This window comes from Mobula birostris, chromosome 19, assembly GCF_030028105.1.
Source record: "Mobula birostris isolate sMobBir1 chromosome 19, sMobBir1.hap1, whole genome shotgun sequence".
NCBI lineage: Eukaryota > Metazoa > Chordata > Chondrichthyes > Myliobatiformes > Myliobatidae > Mobula > Mobula birostris.
This window is the reverse complement of record NC_092388.1, coordinates 59,126,736-59,145,833: the sequence shown is the minus strand read 5'-3', so window position 1 is coordinate 59,145,833 and position 19,098 is coordinate 59,126,736. Positions and strand designations below refer to the sequence as shown.

Sequence of the window (19,098 nt, the reverse complement as noted above, 5' to 3'; positions counted from 1 at the left end):
AGTCCATATATACTTCCATCCCCCATCAGGAAGGTCTCAAAGCTCTCCACTTCTTTTTGGATGCCAGACCTAATCAGTTCCCCCCTACCACCACTCTGCTCCGTCTAGCGGAATTAGTCCTTACTCTTAATAATTTCTCCTTTGGCTTCTCCCACTTCCTCCAAACTAAAGGTGTAGCTATGGGCACCCGCATGGTTCCGAGCTATGCCTGCCTTTTTGTTGGCTTTGTGGAACAATCTATGTTCCGTACCTATTCTGGTATCTGTCCCTCACTTTTCCTTCGCTACATCGACGTCTGCATTGGCGCTGCTTCCTGCATGCATGCTGAGCTCGTTGACTTTATTAACTTTGCCTCCAACTTTCACCCTGCCCTCAAGTTTACCTGGTCCATTTCCGACACCCCCCTCCCCTTTCTAGATCTTTCTGTCTCTATCTCTGGAGACAGCTTATCCACTGATGTCTACTATAGGCCTACTGACTCTCACAGCTATCTGGACTATTCCTCTTTTCACCCTGTCTCTTGAAAAACTGCCATCCCCTTCTCGCAATTCCTCCGTCTCCGCCGCATCTGCTCTCAGGATGAGGCTTTTCATTCCAGGACGAGGGAGATGTCCTCCTTTTTTAAACAAAGGGGCTTCCCTTCCTCCACCATCAACTCTGCTCTCAAATGCATCTCCCCCATTTCACGCACATCTGCTCTCACTCCATCCTCCCACCATCCACTAGGAATAGGGTTCCCCTGGTCCTCACCTACCACCCCACCAGCCTCCAGGTCCAACATATTATTCTCCGTAACTTCCGCCACCTCCAATGGGATCCCACCACTAAGCACATCTATCCCTCCCCCCCCCCCACTTTCCGCAAGGATTGCTCCCTACGTGACTCCCTTGTCCATTCGTCCCCCGCATCCCTCCCCACTGATCTCCCTCCTGGCACTTATCCTTGTAAGCGGAACAAGTGCTACATATGCCCTTACACTTCCTCCCTTACCACCATTCAGGGCCCCAGACAGTCCTTCCAAGTGAGGTGACACTTCACCTGTGTGTCGGCTGGTGTGATATACTGCGTTCTGTGCTCCCGATATGGCCTTGTATATATTGGCGAGACCCAATGCAGACTGGGAGATCGTTTTGCTGAACACCTACGCTCTGTCCGCCAGAGAAAGCAGGATCTCCCAGTGGCCACACATTTTAATTCCACATCCCATTCCCATTCTGACATGTCTATCCACGGCCTCCTCTACTGTAAAGATGAAACCACACTCAGGTAGGAGGAACAACACCTTATATTCCGTCTGGGTAGCCTCCAACCTGATGGCATGAACATTGACTTCTCTAACTTCCGCTAATGCCCCACCTCCCCCTCGTACCCCATCCGTTATTTATAGACACACTTCTTTCTCTCTCTCTCCTTTTTCTCCCTCTGTCCCTCTGACTATACCCCTTGCCCATCCTCTGGGTTTTCCCCCCTCCCCCTTTTCCTTCTCCCTAGGCCTCCTGTCCCATGATCCTCTCACATCCCTTTTGCCAATCACCTGTCCAGCTCTTGTTTCCATCTCTCCCCATCCTGTCTTCTCCTATCATTTTGGATCTCCCCCTCCCCCTCCCACTTTCAAATCTCTTTCGAGCTCTTTCTTCAGTTAGTCCTGACGAAGGGTCTCGGCCTGAAACGTCGACTGTACCTCTTCCTAGAGATGCTGCCTGACCTGCTGCGTTCACCAGCGACTTTGATGTGTGTTGCTGAATCCCAACATTATTTAGTCTGCCACTGTTTCAAAATTTTCAGCATTTAGAATTTAGCTGGTTAAGTAGTAATGTCACATTCAGCTAATTTGAGATTAATCATTTTCCGTGTGCGTGTGAGTTTTAATAAAGTACACAAGTGAGAGGATGAATTTCAGCCAGATGGACTTAGTGGACCAAAGGATCTGCTTCTGTGCTTTATCTTTCTTATGTCTTTGTATGTCCTAACTGTCTCGTTCCAAAGAAGTATTTTGGTGTCACTGACATAATTCACTAGCACCTGTCCAGAGGAGAAGCTAAACTGCTGGAGGATCTTAGTGGGTCGAAACCTTCTGCTCAGTCCAGACGATGGGGGAGGGGAGTGGGCCTAATAGACCAGGGACATAGCTCAAGAATATGGAAAAGGCCACATGAAACTTTGGTAAGTGTTTGCAATTATGTGTCTCGAATTACCCTGAATTCTCATTCCAAATATAGATTCTTGGGCTTTAAGTGTAATGGTGAAATTGCTGGAAAATGGCACTGAGGTGGAAGGTGAACTGTGATATTGCTGAATGGTGGAATGGAGTTGAAGGATAGTGTGACCTACTCCTTCTGTTTACCGTGTTCTCATGTAAACAGTTGCTGAAATTTTTGTGGATTCTGAGAAAATTTATTGTTTCACTACTGACTGCAAATATAGCTCAATGTGTGGTTTTCCTACCTGATAACAAAGATAAATGAAATTATTATTGAAATGAAAATGTATTTCCTTGAACTGCACAACAATTCTATATTTTTGGAATATCTTAATTTGCTATTGCTCAGTTGCTAATGAATTTTTGATTGTTTCTGAGTAGCATTGTATTCATTGCATGGTTCACGGTCGATGTCATGCTCTTAGATATTAGAACATAATAGGTAAAACTTACTACTGGTATACATACAGCGGCATGCAAAAATTTGGTCACTCCTGGTCAAATTTCTGTTATTGTGAATAGTTAAGTGAGTAGAAGATGAACTGATCTCCAAAAGTCATAAAATTAAAGATGAAACATTCTTTTCAACATTTTAAGTGAGATGAGTGTATTATTTTTGTTTTGTACAATTTTAGAGCAGAAAAAAAAGGAAAGGAGCACCATACAAAAGTTTGGGCACCCCAAGAGATTTGAGCTCTCAGATGACTTTTACCAAGGTCTCAGATCTTAAATAACTTGTTAGGGTTATGGCTATGGCCATCGTTAGGAAAGGCCAGGTGATGCAATTTTCAAAGCTTTATAAATACCTTGACTCCTCAAACCTTGTCCCAACAATCAGCAGCCATGGGCTCCTCTAAGCAGCTGCCTAGCACTCTGAAAATTAAAGTAAATGAAACCCACAAAGCAGGAGAAGGCTATAAGAAGATAGGAAAGTGTTTTCAGGTAGCCGTTTCCTCAGTTTGTAATGTAATTAAGAAATGGCAGTTAACAGGAACGGTGGAGGTCAAGTTGAGGTCTGGAAGACCAAGAAAACTTTCCGAGAGAACTGCTTTTAGGATTGCTAGAAAGGCAAATCAAAACCCCCGTTTGACTACAAAAGATCTCCAGGAAGATTTAGTAGACTCTGGAATGGTGGTGCACTGTTCTACTGTGCAGCGACACCTGCACAAATATGACATTCATGGAAGAGTCATCAGAAGAAAACCTTTCCTGCGTCCTTACCACAGAATTCAGCGTCAGAAGTTTGCAAAGGAACATCTGAACAAGCCTGATGCATTTTGGAAACAAGTCCTGTGGACTGATGAAGTTAAAATAGAACTTTTTGGCCGCAATGAGCAAAGGTATGTTTTGAGAAAAAAGGATGCAGAATTTCATGAAAAGAACACCTCTCCAACTGTTAAGCATGGGGGTGGATCGATCATGCTTTGTGCTTGTGTTGCAGCCAATGGCATGGGGAACATTTCACTGGTAGAGGGAGAAATGAATTCAATTAAAGTACCAGCAAATTCTGGAAGCAAACATCACACCATCTGTAAAAAAGCTGAAGATGAAAAGAGGTTGGCTAATACAACAGGATAATGATCTTAAACACCTCAAAATCCACAATGAACTACCTCAAGAGGTGCAAGCTGAAGGTTTTGCCATGGTCATCACAGTCTCCTGACCTAAACATCATTGAAAATCTGTGGATAAACCTCAAAAGAGCAGTGCATGCAATTCGGCCCAAGAATCTCACAGAACTAGAAGCCTTTTGCCCTTTTGCAAGGAAGAATGGGTGAAAATCCCCCAAACAAGAATCGAAGGACTCAGCTGGCTGCAGAAAGCATTCACAAGCTATGATATTTGCCAAAGGGGGTGTTACTAAGTACTAACCATGCATGGTGCTCAAACTTTTGCTTCGGGCCCTTTTCCTTTTTTGTTATTTTGAAACTGTAAAAGATGGAAATAAAAGTAATCTTGCTTAAAATATTAAAGAAATGTGGCATCTTTAACTTTATGCCTTTTGGAAATCAGGTCATCTTTTATTCGCTTAGCTACTCACAGTAACAGAAATTTTGACCAGGGGTGCCCAAACTTTTGCATGCCACTGCACATGTCACCACATACAATCCTGAGATTTTCTTTCCTGTGGGCATACTTAGCATATCTATAGAATGGTAACTGTAAACAGGATCGGTGAAACAGCAGGAGCATAGAAGAGAGCTTTCAACTATAAATAAATAGCAGTAACTAATGAGAGCATGAAATGACAAGATAAAGAGCTCTGCCATTCAATAAGATTGTGGCTGAGCTGATTGTTGGCCTTAACTTTATTTTCCTATCTGATAACATAACTCTCATTTGCAGTTCAAAACCATTAACCTAGGGGGCAGTGGGTTTATGATTTAGTGATGTTTTCCAATCCAGTTATTACAAATGGGAAATTAAATTTGGGAAGTAAAGTTGATTATCTATAAAGATCACCATGAGACCACTTGATTATTGTAACAACTTATCTGGTGTACTGATGTTTAGGAAAGAACATGCATTTTCCTTACTAAGTCTAGTCTACATGAAAATAGTGACACTGTGGTGCTGCCAGTAGAGCTGCCTCAGAGGACTGGACGCCAAAGTTAAATCTGGACTTCAGCTGCTGTCTGTGTGGAGTTTGCATATTTTCTCCATGACCACATGGACTTCCTGTAGACATAGGTAATACGGAAGGATAGGCAGGAAGGTAAGGGAGGTGGGGTAAGACTCTTAATTAAAGATGAGATCATGGCGATAATGACAGTCCATACAAGATCTAAGGAGCAGAATGTTGAATCCATCCGAGTGGAGATTAGAAATAGTAAAGGGAAAAAGATCACTGGTGGGAGTTGTCTATTGGCCCCCATAATAACATTACAGTGGCGCAGGCAATAAACAGAGAAATATCTGAGGCATGTAAGAATGGAACAGCAGTTGTTATGGGGGACTTTAACTTGTACATAGGGTGGGTGAATCACGTTGGTCGAGGCAGGCTTGGTTGAGGAGGACTTCACAGAATGCATCCGTGATGGCTTTCTTAAATAGCATGTTGCTGAACCTACAGGGGAACGTGCTGTCTTAGGTTTGGTCCTGTGCAATGAGACAGGTAAAATTAGTGATCTTGTAACTACAAGATCCTCTTGGCAAGGGTGATTTGAATTCCTCATACAAATTGAAAGTGCAATAGTTTGATCTAAAACCAGCATATTCTGCCTAAACAATGAAGACTACAGTGCAATGAGGGAGGACTTGGCTAGTGCAGACTGGGAACACAAGCTATATGGTGGGACAGTTGAAGAACAGTGGAAGACTTTCAAAGAGATTTTTAACAGTACTCCACAAAAGTATATTCCAGTTAAAAGCAAGGACAGTAAGGGTAGGAGAGCCAGTCTTGGATTACTAAAGAAATAATAGAAGGCATCAAACTAAAAGCTGGTGTATACAAAGTCGCCAAGAGTAGTGGGAAACTGGAAGATTGGGAAAACTTTAAAAAGCAACAAAGAACCACTAAGAGAGCGATAAAGAAATGGAAGCTAGATTATGAAAATAAACTAACAAAAATATATAAATGGATAGTAAAAGTTTTTATAATTATATAAAGTGGAAAATCAGTGTAGGTCCCTTGGAGGACAAGAAGGGGTAATTGATATTGGATAGTGAGAAAATGGCAGAGGCTTTGAATGACTATTTCGTGTTGGTCTTCATGGTGGAGGACATGTCGAAGGATGCCAAGAAGAGATGTTATGGATGTGCTGGGAGGTGATGACCTTGATCAATATCTATCACTAAAGAGGTAGTGCTGAGCAAATTTATAGGCCTGAAGATCGGTAAGTCCCCTGGTCCTGATGGAATACATCCCAGGGTACAGAAAGAAATGGCAGAAGTTATAGTAGAGGCTTTGGTGATAATTTACCCAAAATTCTCTGGACTTTGGCCGGGTTCTGGCGGATTAGAAAAGGCGAATGTCACGCCACTGTTCAAAAAAGGATGTCGGCAAAAGGCAGGTAATTATAGGCCAGTTATTTTAACATCTGTAATTGGGAAAATGCTTGAAGCTATCATTAAAGAAGAAATAATGAAGCATCTGGAAAGAAATGGATCCATCAGGCAGATGCAGCATGGATTCAGCAAAGGCAAGTCCTGTTTGACAAGCTTACTAGAGTTATTTGAGGATATAATGAGCGCAGTGGCTATTGGGGAACAGGTGGACGTTATTTAGTTGGATTTCCAGAAGGCATTCGATAAGGTGTTGCATAAAAGACTTATCCATTAGATAAGGATGATTAGAGTTGGGGATGATGTATTAGCATGGATAGAGGATTTGTTAGCTAATAGAAAGCAGAGTGTTGGGATACATGGGTGTTACTGTGGTTGGCAATCAGTGATGAAGGGTGTGCCATGGAGGTCGGTGGAAAAGTACATTGCACAGAAGACACAGGGAGTCTGCAGAGAGATATAGATAGGTTAAGTGAGTGGGCAAGGGTCTGGCAGATGAGGTAGAATGTTGGTAAATGCAGGGTCACCCACTTTGGAAGGAAAAATAAAGCAGCAAATTATTATTTAAATGGTAAAAAAATTGCAGCATGCTGCTGTGCAGAGGGATGGAAATGCTTGTGTATGAATCACAAAAGGTTGGTTTGTGGGTGCAGCAGGCTATCAAGATAGCAAATTGAATGTTGGACTTCATTGCTAGAGGGATTGAATTCAAGAGCAGGGAGGTTATGCTGCAACTGTACAGGGTACTGGTGAGGCCAGAGTACTGCGTGCAATTCTGGTCTCCTTATTTGAGGAAGGGCATACTGGCTTTGGAGGTAGTGCAGAGGAGGTTCAAAAGGTTGTTTCCAGAGATGAGGGGGTTAAGCTATGAGGAGAGATTGAGTCGCCTGAGACTGTACTCGCTGGAATGCAGAAGAATGAGAGGAGATCTTATAGAAACATAAAATTATGAAAGTTAAAGATAAGATAGAGGCAGGAAAGTTGTAGGTGAGAAAGTAGTGTGAAACTGGTAGGTGAGACTAGCATGAGGGTACTTGGCCTCAAGACTCGGGGGAGTAGATTTAGGATGGAGATGACGAGGAAGTGCTTTTCCCAGAGAGTGGTGAATCTGTGGAATTCTCTGCCCAATGAAGCAGTGGAGGCTACCTCAGTAAATATATTTATGACGAGGTTGGATAGATTTTTGCATAGTGGGGGAATTAAAGGTTATGGGGAAAAGGCAGGTAGGTGGAGCTGAGTCCATGGCCAGATCAGCCATGATCTTATTGAATGGTGGGCCAGATGGCCTACTGCTGTTCCTATTTCTTATGTTACCTCCCACATCCCAAACGTATATGGGTTGGTAATTGCCCTTAAGTGTGTAGGAGAGTGGTAGAATTTGGAGGGAGTTGATGTGAATGTTACAAAAATTAAAATAACATACGATTAGTGCAATTAGATGGCTGATGGTTAGCCTGATAGCCCAAAGGGATTGCTTTCATGCTGTATCTCTCTTATCCCTATATATCCTTATCTTCATGACACTCAACAATTTTAACTCTGAAATGACCTTGTAATCCATTTGGTAATATCAAAACTAATATGTACTCTATTTTGCACAGGAGAAGCTTACAGGCCAAATTTGATCAAATGCTACAAGCTTATATTGGTCATGTTAACATGGCTGAATTAAACCGAAGGGCCTGTTCCATGCTATATTCCTTTTTTAATCTGTGACTCTGAGTGCCTTTAATGCATGACTTGCAGTAGTTCAAGATGGTAGTTCAATTTTCTCTATATAGGAGAAGGCAGTAAATGTGGAAAAATACCTTTTCCAAAAAATGCTCCTTTTTTTTGTTAATCTTGCAGGGTATACTGTCAAGGATTTCTGCTGTACTGTTCTTGCTGGTAAACTAAGTAGAATTGATTCTGAGTAAATTCATTTCTTAAATTTTATTGTAGCTACTTCCTGGATTTTGTAATTGCATTGATCGTTCTTAGCCACTAAACTGTGTAAGTTTGAGTGTAATCTGGGAAACTAGTAATTGCTTTTAGAGGAAACCTTTGCTGTTTTGTGCTATTTAACATCCTGACTAATGAAATCTTCATAATCAGTTGAATGACTATTCTTCTTTCTTTATTGAAATAAATCCCTAAAAATGCTGTACTTTGTTGGATGGCATAATTGGGTTTTTGGTGATGCATTTATCCATTATGACATACCGTCAAACCTCAAGTCCTGAAACATTAATGTTACACACGTGGATGATCAAATCTGATTACAATCAGCGTTTGCAAAAGTGAAAACCACACATGGTTTTCACTCATGAAGGGTCCTGATTAAGGGTCTTGGCCTGAAACGTCAACTGTGTACTCTCTTCTGTAGGTGCTGCCTGGCTGCTGAGTTCCTCCAGCATTTTGTGTGTGTTTCTGAGTGTTAATATCATTTGGGGCTTCTGAGCTTTATTTGGGTTACCTTGATGAAATTACTGATTTATAATCTTTCTCTCTTTGTAATCCATGCACCTCATGAATTATATTGTTCATAATGATGTAAGTTAATTCTGAGTGTTAGCAAAATGTTTAAAATGTACTGACATGCCAGTCAAAGTAAAAGGGCTTATACCACGCAGGTTGGTTGCAGAGTTCTCATTTGATGGAAAACCTTTTTTCTCCTGACACAACTACCATCAAAATTTCCTGATAAATGGCATGCTTATTAATACTTCATGATTGCTTTTACCAACAGCACAAGTGTGTCCAAGGCAAGGGTAGAGATAGATGTAGTTCTTTATGCAGAAACCAAAGCTTTACTTTAAATATTTTGTCTAATCTAATGACAGATAACATGGCTTAAATGTCCAAAATTAAAGGAGCAGCATAGTGTTCTAACAAATTAAAATGTTAGAAGAAATTGACAAAATTCAACAGTCCTCACTACAGATATTCAATCATTTATGTGAAATACTTGCTTCTTTTATTGTCAGTGCTCGCTAATTATATTATTGATTTTTTTCTCCCTAGAAGCATGAACCTGAACCCACTAGAAATATTGAAGTTGATCCTTTGAGTATACCCTGCATGTTTCCCCTAATCAGTTGAAATAAAAGGCCACTGGCTACATTTTTAAATGCATCATTCCCAGAAATACACACTTTGTTTCCTACAACACATATATAACCTTGTCTTCCAAAATTGTAATAGCAAATGTAAAATATTTTAATTTTTATAGTTCTGTATAATTTTAGTAGTATTTATAGCAGTGTTTAAATATGTTTATAGAACACATTTCCATGTTATCTCGGGTGATGAATGGATTTGAGGTCTCCATCACAGGTGCCAAGGAAAACCTTAAGAGTATCTGTAGTAAAGGACATTGACCACTCCAAGGTAAAAATAATTATTTGTAGAAGGACTGCTTTCAAGAGACGAGAATGGTTTTACTTTGGCTCGTGTAACTTGATATCAAAGTTTGGGAAAATTGTAATTGAACACTGGGTTCCTTTAAGTGGCAATATTTCAGCTACTCTCTGGGTACATTGGGGAAACTAGAGGTATAGCTTCCCAGGTAACCAAGAAAATAAACAGAATTACAAAAAAAACCCACAAATTAACAGACTTCTGAGAGACTGTAAAATTGTAAATGACCAGATGTGTGATGGTAACTGAGAACCAAACCTGTAGCTTCTCTCACCAACAAAAGCTAGGCTTTTAGGTACATTGGAACACCAAAACCTACTTGTATCCCTCCAAGTTACAAAACATCCTAACCTGGAAATAGATCAGTGTTCCTTCATCGTCACTGAGCCTGAATCCTGGCACACCCTCATCTGCTGCAGTGTGGGAGTGCTTTCCACCAGAAAATTCCAGTAGGTCAAGAAGGGGCTTCATTATCATGCTCGGGGATAATTAAGGAAGGGCAGATCCTGAAAATGAATAAATAAAAAATGATTGCAAAAGTTCAGAGGGGAAACAAAAAACAAAATAAGAAAGACAAAGCAAGCATGAGAAAAGACTGACAGAAAACATATCCAAAAATATTCTGTAGGCGTATGAATGGAAACTAGGAAAGTGATAATGTGTGTTGATCAGAGACCAAAATGGAAATTCATCCTTGGAAGCAGAGGGCATAGCTAAGATGATAATGAGTTCCTTACATCAGTCTTCATTAGCGAAGAGGATGTTGCTGGAAAATTGGCAAAAGAAAATGTAGCGGAAGTAGATAAAGAATACTAAAAAGTCTACCTGCACATAAAAACCCTAGTAACAAGGGATGGGTCCTAGATTGCTGAAGGGAGCAAGGGAGGAAATTATCGAGCCCCCAATTATAATTTTTCAAACATCAAAAGATTTTAGGGTGGGCTGTGGCCCAGGATATTGCAAGCCCTATATCCTCCAAAAAACAGACCATGCAGTTTAATCTTGGATTGATGAGAAAAAAAACAGCAAGGATCTTTAAAGGCAAATAGCATCTGACTGGGTTGATAGGGTTTTTCATAAAGTAACAGAGAGGGTTGATGAGAGAAACGTGGTTATTGTGGTATATCTGTATATTGATTTCCAAAAGACCCTACATAAATAGGGTTGTCAGGATTGACCTCCATGGAATGAAAGGATCTGTATGGACAGGAAAATAAATTCAACCAAAACATTGACTGTCTTCTCTTTTCTCAGATGATACTTGTTAGTTCTTCAAGCATTTTCTGTTTCATTTGTTTTCCATTAAATTGACAAGTTGTCTTTCTGAGAGAAGGGAAGTATACAGTGATGTTACTGAGACAATATAACCAGAGTCTTAAAAAGGATACAGAAATGGTGGAGGGGATCTGAAACAGGTACACAAAGTGATGAAGGGGCATAAATATGACAGTCATTTGGAAACGTTTCTCCACAGCAGTGGTGTCAAAACTAAAGGTTATAGGTTTAAGGTATAACCTTAAGGTAAGCAGTAACATGTTTATATATTTTAGAGGATATATTTTATTTCACTCAGAGGGTGGTTGGAGGGTCATTGTGGGCCAAAGAGCTTGTTCCAGTGCTGTTCTATATTGGGGTGGCACAGTAGCATAGTGGTTAGCACAATGCTCTACAGTACAGGAAAACTGGGTTCAATTCCCGCTGCTGACTGTAAGGAGGTTTATGTTCTCCCTGTAACTCTGGTTCAATTCCTGCTGCTGACTGTAAGGAGGTTTATGTTCTCCCTGTAACTCTGGTTCAATTTCCGCTGCTGACTGTAAGGAGGTTTATGTTCTCCCTGTGACTGCTTGGGTTTGCTCCGGGAGCTCTGGTTTCCTCCCACAGTCAAAGGATGTACCGGTTGATAAACTAATAGGTCATTATAAATTGTTCTGGGTGTAATTAGTCTCAGATTAAATCAGGGGATTGCTGCCCAGTGTGGCTCAAAGGGCCGGAGGCTGGTTACTGTGAACAGCTAAGCGAGTAAAAGATGACCTGATTTCCAAAAGGCGTAAAGTTAAAGATGACACATTTCTTTAATATTTTAGGCAAGATTACTTTTTTATTTCCATCTTTTAGTTTCAAAATGACGAAAAAGGAAAAGGGCCCGAAGCAAAAGTTTGGGCACCCTGCATGGTCAGTACTTAGTAACAACCCCCTTTAGCAAGTATCACAGCTTGTAAACGCTTTCTGTAGCCAGCTAAGAGTCTTTTCAATTCCTGCTTGGGGGATTCTCGCCCATTCTTCTAGTTCTGTGAGATTCTTGGGCCGTCTTGCATGCACTGCTCTTTTGAGGTTTATCCACAGATTTTCGATGATGCTTAGGTCGGGAGACTGTGAGGACCATGGCAAAACCTTCAGCTTGCACCTCTTGAGTAGTTCATTGTGGATTTTGAGGTGTGTTTGGGATCATTATCCTGTTTTAGAAGCCATCCTCTTTTCACCTTCAGCTTTTTTACAGACTGTGTGATGTTTGCTTCCAGAATTTGCTGGTATTTAATTTAATTCTTTCTTCCCTCTGCCAATGAAATATTCCCCGTGCCACTGGCTGCAACACAAGCCCAAAGCATGATCGATCCACCCCCATGCTTAACAGTTGGAGAGGTGTTCTTTTCATGAAATTCTGCATCCTTTTTTCTCCAAACATACCTCTGCTCATTGCGGCCAGAAAGTTCTATTTTAACTTCATCAGTCCACAGGACTTGTTTCCATAATGCATCAGGCTTTTTTAGATGTTTCTTTGCAAACTTCTGACACTGAATTTTGTGGTGAGGACGCAGGAAAGGTTTTCTTCTGATGATTCTTCCATGAATGTCATATTTGTGCAGGTGTTGCTACACAGTAGAATAGTGCACCACCACTCCAGAGTCTGCTAAATCTTCCTGAAGGCGTTTTGCAGTCAAACAGGGATTTTGATTTGCCTTTCTACCAGTCCTACGAGCAGGTCCCTGGGAAAGTTTTCTTGGTCTTTCAGACCTCAACTTGATCTCCACCGTTCCTGTTAACTGCCATTTCTTGATTACATTACGAACTGAGGAAACAGCTACCTGAGAACGCTTTGCTATCTTCTTATAGCCTTCTCCTGCTTTGTGGGCATCATTTATTTTAATTTTCAGAGTGCTAGGCAGCTGCTTAGAGGAGTCCATGGCTGCTGATTGTTGGGACAAGGTTTGAGGAGTCAGGGTATTTATAAAGCTTTGAAATTTGAATCACCTGGCCTTTCCTAACAATGACCGTGAACAAGCCATAACCCTAACAAGCTATTTAAGGTCTGAGACCTTGGTAAAAGTTATCGGAGAGCTCAAATCTCTTGGGGTGCCCAAACCTTTGCGTGGTGCTCCTTTCCTTTTTTTCACTCTTAAAATTGTACAAAACAAAAATAATACACTCATCTTGCTTAAAATGTTGAAAAGGATGTTTCATCTTTAACTTTATGACTTTTGGAGATCAGCTTATTTTCTACTCGCTTAACTATTCACAGTAACAGAAATTTTGACCAGGGGTGCCCAAACTTTTGCATGCCACTGTATATAAATATTGGAGCATGGAATGAACTGCTGAGAGGATGGTTAAAGCAGAGTTTTATGGTCTTTACAAAATTTCCAAACAAACACTTGAATCAGCAAGGCACTTAGCAGGGTAAGGGCCATGTTTTATTCAATAAGATTTTAATGTAGATGGGTACTTGATAGCCAATGTGGATGCGATGGAGTTGAGTATTCCGTCATGTAACTGACCTCATAAATGATGGAAAGGCATTGGGTTATCAGGAGGCGTCCCTTGCTAAAGGATAGCAGGTCTCTGACCTTTTCCTTTAGCTATGGTATTTATGTCTGATCCAGATCAGTTTCTGGTCAGTGGTGAACCTACAGGAATATGATGATGGGGGCTCAGTGATTGTAATGCCGTTGAATGTCAAGGATAAGTGCCATTGAATGTCAAGGCTGCCTTGTGTTTACAGATTGCCATTGTCCAACAAATCTACACTTATTGGGCCATTTCCAAGTTGTCTGTGTTTACTTAGGTTTGAATTAAGAAAAAAAACATTTTTAGTTGCAGTTTTAAACATATTGGTACAGAATTTGCTGTACTTGCTGCATTGATCTCTCATTCCCCTCACTTATCCTAATTCAAATCTGGAAGGTGGAACTTGCTGGCAGAGGGAATCTTAATCCCAACCAACAATGCTTTAAGCAGTATCATTTAACAAATGGGCCTTGACATAGAGTTGGTGAGATACCTGTGACGTATCCTCAGACAATCAGATTCGTTTGAAAATTATTAGAAATTAAAGATAAAGTTCTAGTTACTAATTATCCAAGTTAAAGATCACCTAATAATTTAAAATACTTTTCATTACTTAAAAACATTGCTGCAAATACAATAATTTAATAAAATGTGACTCAACTTGCTTTTAGTGCTATTCCTTACAACAGTATAACAGGGTTCATGTAAATAGATCTCTTCCCCCCACCCCATATAAGTGCTTCAGAACTTCAAAAATGAGGGCTCCACACCACATGAAGTGCACTAGCAGTGGTATCTAGAATATATCGGCAAGTGCTGGTCCTCTGCATTTAGATAACTGTTGAAATTCTGAACGTCCTTGTGTTCAAAGGGATAAATGTTTGCATTTAAGATCAAGATTCTGCTATAGCTTTATGTCACTTGGTCAATTCAGAATCCTTTCCGAGAAACCCAGGGCTGTGAGAGGGTATGATCAACTAAAATTACTACATCACGAAACAGCTTGATCATTTGAATAATTGCAGTGACAGGTATATCTGTTTTACTAATAGTGGCCATATTTCATTTGACATTTGTTGATAAACATTAAATTTATGTTACCTGTATAAGATAGTATATCAGACTGCTATAAAATATGGTTTGAAGAATTCATTTATATTTCAGATGCATTAGATTTACAAGTTGCATGTAAATCTCAAGGTGTATTCAACCAGGTCATGGTGTTCTGGTGTATCACCATTTCTCATCATGACAGCTCTGTTGCATGCCTTTATATCTTTATTCGATGCAAGTGAATTCATGTTTGCTAATCCTTGTGGTGAAATTGAAGCTGATTTAAAATGGAATTTAGAAAACATCAGTAGCACAATGATGTTTGAAAACAATAATTCCCTTAACAAGAAATTCTCTACTTTTTGCTACAGGCATGCTATTAACCCCTGCCTTCATTGATTAATCAGAAGTTGTAGTTGGTTTCTAAAACCTAAGGAGACATACTGTAACCAGCATGATGACATTTTGTACTGCAGCACTACCAGCTGGCAAAGGCAGGTTACTGTCTCCTTAAAACCAGTCGCTTCGGGCAGATGGGGCACATCAGCCATGATTGGCAGCTCATCTAACAGAAGGAAAACTCTTATCTCAAACCTCCATTGCCTTGTGGCGACACCCACTCATGAGGAAGGTTTCGGGAGTAACCGATAGAAAAATCCGGAGCTGGAGTCCCCAAGGCAGTCCTACACTGAGTTTAATGCTGACTGGCAATTCCTGCAATGCTGCTGGTTGCAAACTGTATTGGTTTTTGCCATTCCTTTGGGTTCATCAGTTGTGTGGAGAGGAGGGAGCTTACTACGTGGGCAACAGCTTGCTTTCCATATCATACTGCCCAGGCCTGCATAGCTAGAAGCTAGGGTGCAATATTCCTGGTCAACTCTGACCGATGGAGGCCCCAGCCTTACTGTGGTTTTCTCTTCTTTCTCATCTTTTGAAGACCTTTCTTTGTTTTTCTTGAATTGGATTCCATTTGTTAATTCACAATAGTTAATTGCTTGCCAAACTCTGGGAATATGTGTGTTGTGTGCTTGGAATGGGGCAGAAAGTCTAGTTCACCTAGTAGCATCAGCATCTTGGAAGTGAATTTTAAAAAATTGAAATTTAGATTATTCAGCAGTAGAGGATGTTTAGTACTTTCAATGCATGGTTTTGTATCTGAGTGTTTTTTAGTCAAAGCCTGCTCTTTAGTCTCCTCTGACCACTTAATTTCTCAAAATTTACCCATGCATCCACAAGATATGTTACAGTTACCTTTTTACCACCTACAATTTCTATGATTTAAGAGGTATTTTGAAAGGCATATAAATAGGCAAAGCAGAGAAGGAAACAATCATAATGCAGGCAAATGGGTAAATGTGTTGGCATGTATATGGTGGGCTGAAGGACCTGTTTCTGTGTTGTATAACTCTCACTAAACTGGGACCCCATCAAGTCATTCCAGTTGAAACAGCAATTCACGTGCACATCTTCGATATTATGATACGTTTAATGCTTTCGATGTAATTGCCTATATGTTGGAGATACAAATTGTAGAATGTATGACACTATAGAATACTGTATCTCCATTCAGACTGCAAGGACAGTCTGACCTTGCATTGATTTGGCACTTTGATAGTGTGCCCCACTTCCATTATGATTTGTCTGTAGTTGTCCTACAGTGCTCCAGAATTACCCAGCATAAATTTGAGGAACAGCACCTCACCTTTAGTTTCGTTTCATTTCACAAAATTAACATACATTACATTACATCACTGGATAGGCCATTTGCCTCACAATGTTGTATCGATCTTGATGCCATTTTATACTGAATGTCCTCTTCCTTTGTATCATCCATATGATTCCTCCATTCCCTTCATATTGATGTATCTACCTAAAATTGTTAAACTCCACTAGCCTACCTATTTCTGCTCCTACCCCGGTAACTCATTCTGGGCACTCATCACTCTCTGCAATTTTCCTTACCTGGCTTTTATACTTCTCCGAAGCATGTTGTCTGGTGTTTGATATTTCTACTGTGGGGAAAAGATTCTGACGATCTACACTATCTATGCATTCCCATAATTTTAAAAACTTCTATCAGATTGCCCCGCAGCCTCCACTGCTCTAGGGAGAATAACCCAAGCTTGTCCAACCTTCCTTTATAGCTCATACCCATAGATCCAAGCAGCAGCATCCCGGTAAACCTCCTCTGCACTCTTTCCACAGTCTACACATCCTTCCAGACGTGAATATAATACTCGATATTGCGTCTCATTAAAGCTTTGTACATCTGCAGCATGACCTCCTTACTCTTATACTCCGTACCTCTTCCAAAGAAGGCAAGTTCTGATGCTCAGTCCACTGGCCTGGGTGCGGGGTTGCATTGCTCTGGGTGCTGAGTTGATCTGAAGAGCTTGAGAGCGGCTTTGGGCTGGGCAATGAAATCTGCACCCGGAATGAGTCACTGGATGGCATGGTGTAGGCCCAGAGCCTTTCGCAGCAGCGGTGCCTGGGTCCTAATCCAATGTATGATACGCTGTTTAGGCAGTTTAAACGCCAGCCCAGATTGGAGTGAGAGCCAATTTTGCTTGCTGTCTGCGGTCTTCACTCCTCTCTCCAGGGTGTGAAGCCTTTCGCTGTTTCATTTAAGGGCTGGCCTAGATCAACTGAAAAGACAGGGTGTCAGTTAGGAAGAGAGCCGATTTTGCTTGTTCTCTGTGATGGTCATCTCCATGGCGCAGAGGCTATGAAGTCTGCTAATATGATGACCTAATAAGCGAGGCTTTGGGCCTACTCTGTGCTGCTCCAGAGTTCAGATCTGAGGACTCATTTTTTGGTTCGGAAAGTTGTTTGGTGTCAGTACCAGGGTGCTCAAAGCCTGTACCCCTCAGCTATGTGGAGTACTTTGCCATGTCTTCAACCTGAGCCTGAGGCTCCGGAGGGTTCCTGTGCTGTGGAAGACGTCCTGCCTCGTCCCTGTGCCGAAGACGCTGCGCCCCAGCGGCCTCAATGACTACAGACCGGTGGCATTGACCTCCCACATCATGAAGACCCTAGAGAGACTTGTTCTGGAGCTGCTCCGGCCTATGGTCAGGCCACACTTAGATCCCCTCCAGTTCGCCTACCAGCCCCGACTAGGAGTTGAGGATGCTATCGCCTACCTGCTGAACCGTGTCTACACCCACCTGGACAAGCCAGCGAGCACTGTGAGTGTCATGTTTTTTGACTTCTCCGGTGCGTTCAACACCATCCGCCCTGCTCTGCTGGGGGAGAAGCTGACAGTGATGCAGGTGGATGCTCCCCTGGTGTCATGGATTCTTGATCACCTGACTGGCAGACCACAGTACGTGTGCTTGCAACACTGTGTCCAACAGAGTGACCAGCAGCACTGGGGCTCCACAGGGGACTGTCTTGTCTCCCTTCTCTTCACCATTTGCACCTCGGACTTCAACTACTGCACAGAGTCTTGTCATCTTCAGAAGTTTTCTGATGACTGCCGTAGTTGGATGCATCAGCAAGGGAGATGAGGCTAAGTACAGGGCTACGGTAGGAAACTTTGTCACATGGTGTGAGCAGAATTATCTGCAGCTTAATGTGAAAAAGACTAAGGAGCTGGTGGTAGACCTGAGGAGAGCTAAGGTACCGGTGACCCCTGTTTCCATCCAGGGGGTCAGTGTGGACATAGTGGAGGATTACAAATACCTGGGGATACGAATTGACAATAAACTGGACTGGTCAAAGAGCACTGAGGCTGTCTACAAGAAGGGTCAGAGCCGTCTCTATTTCCTGAGGAGACTGAGGTCCTTTAACATCTGCCGGACGATGCTGAGGATGTTCTACAAGTCTGTGGTGGCCAATGCTAACATGTTTGCTGTTGTGTGCTGGGGCAGCAGGCTGGGGGTAGCAGACACCAACAGAATCAACAAACTCATTCGTAAGGCCAGTGATGTTGTGGGGATGGAACTGGACTCTCTCACAGTGGTGTCTGAAAAGAGGATGCTGTCCAAGTTGCATGCCATCTTGGACAATGTCTCCCATCCAGTACATAATGTACTGGGTGGGCACAGGAGTACGTTCAGCCAGAGACTCATTCCACCGAGATGCAGCACTGAGCGTCATAGGAAGTCATTGCTGCCTGTGGCCATCAAACTTTACAACTCCTCCCTTGGAGGGTCAGACACCCTGAGCCAATAGGCTGGTCCTGGACTTATTTCCTGGCATAATTTAAATATTACTATTTAATTATTTATGATGCAACTGTAACGAAAACCAATTTCCCCCGGGATCAATAAAGTATAACTATGACTATTTGTTGCTCGCTTCAGTTATTTGCATGACTTGTATATTTTTAATTTTTCTCTTACACATCAAATGTTGGTCTTTTATTTTTATTTTCATTCCTTTCTTTTCTTTAGTTGGGTTCTTCTGGGGTTTCTTGCTTTGTGGCTACCTGTGAGCAAGCAAATCTCAAGGTTGTTTAGTTTATTTATTTTTTGATAATACATGGACCTTGAATCTTGAAGTATGCGATACACCACCTTTACCACCTTACCCACCTTACCCTCTTAATTAACAATTGAACTATGGACTTAGACCCCAAGACCCTTCTGTAAATCAATACTATTAAGACACCTTTCATTAACTGTTTGCTTTCTCCTTTCAATGTACTTCCCAAAGCG

General features: G+C 41.5%; 1 protein-coding gene across 6 annotated transcripts in view; it reads left to right on the top strand.

Moving 5' to 3' along the window:
- fars2 (phenylalanyl-tRNA synthetase 2, mitochondrial) overlaps positions 1–19,098 on the top strand; it is a 425,604-nt gene that overhangs the window by 96,099 nt on the left and 310,407 nt on the right. Inside the window, exon 1 of one of the 6 annotated variants that reach the window (XM_072283669.1) lies at positions 9,528–9,574. The exons of the other annotated variants lie outside the window; for them this stretch is intronic. The gene's annotated coding sequence lies outside the window, so the exon portion shown is untranslated. Of the gene's footprint in view, positions 1–9,527; positions 9,575–19,098 lie in introns of those variants that run through there. 6 annotated transcript variants of the gene reach the window in all.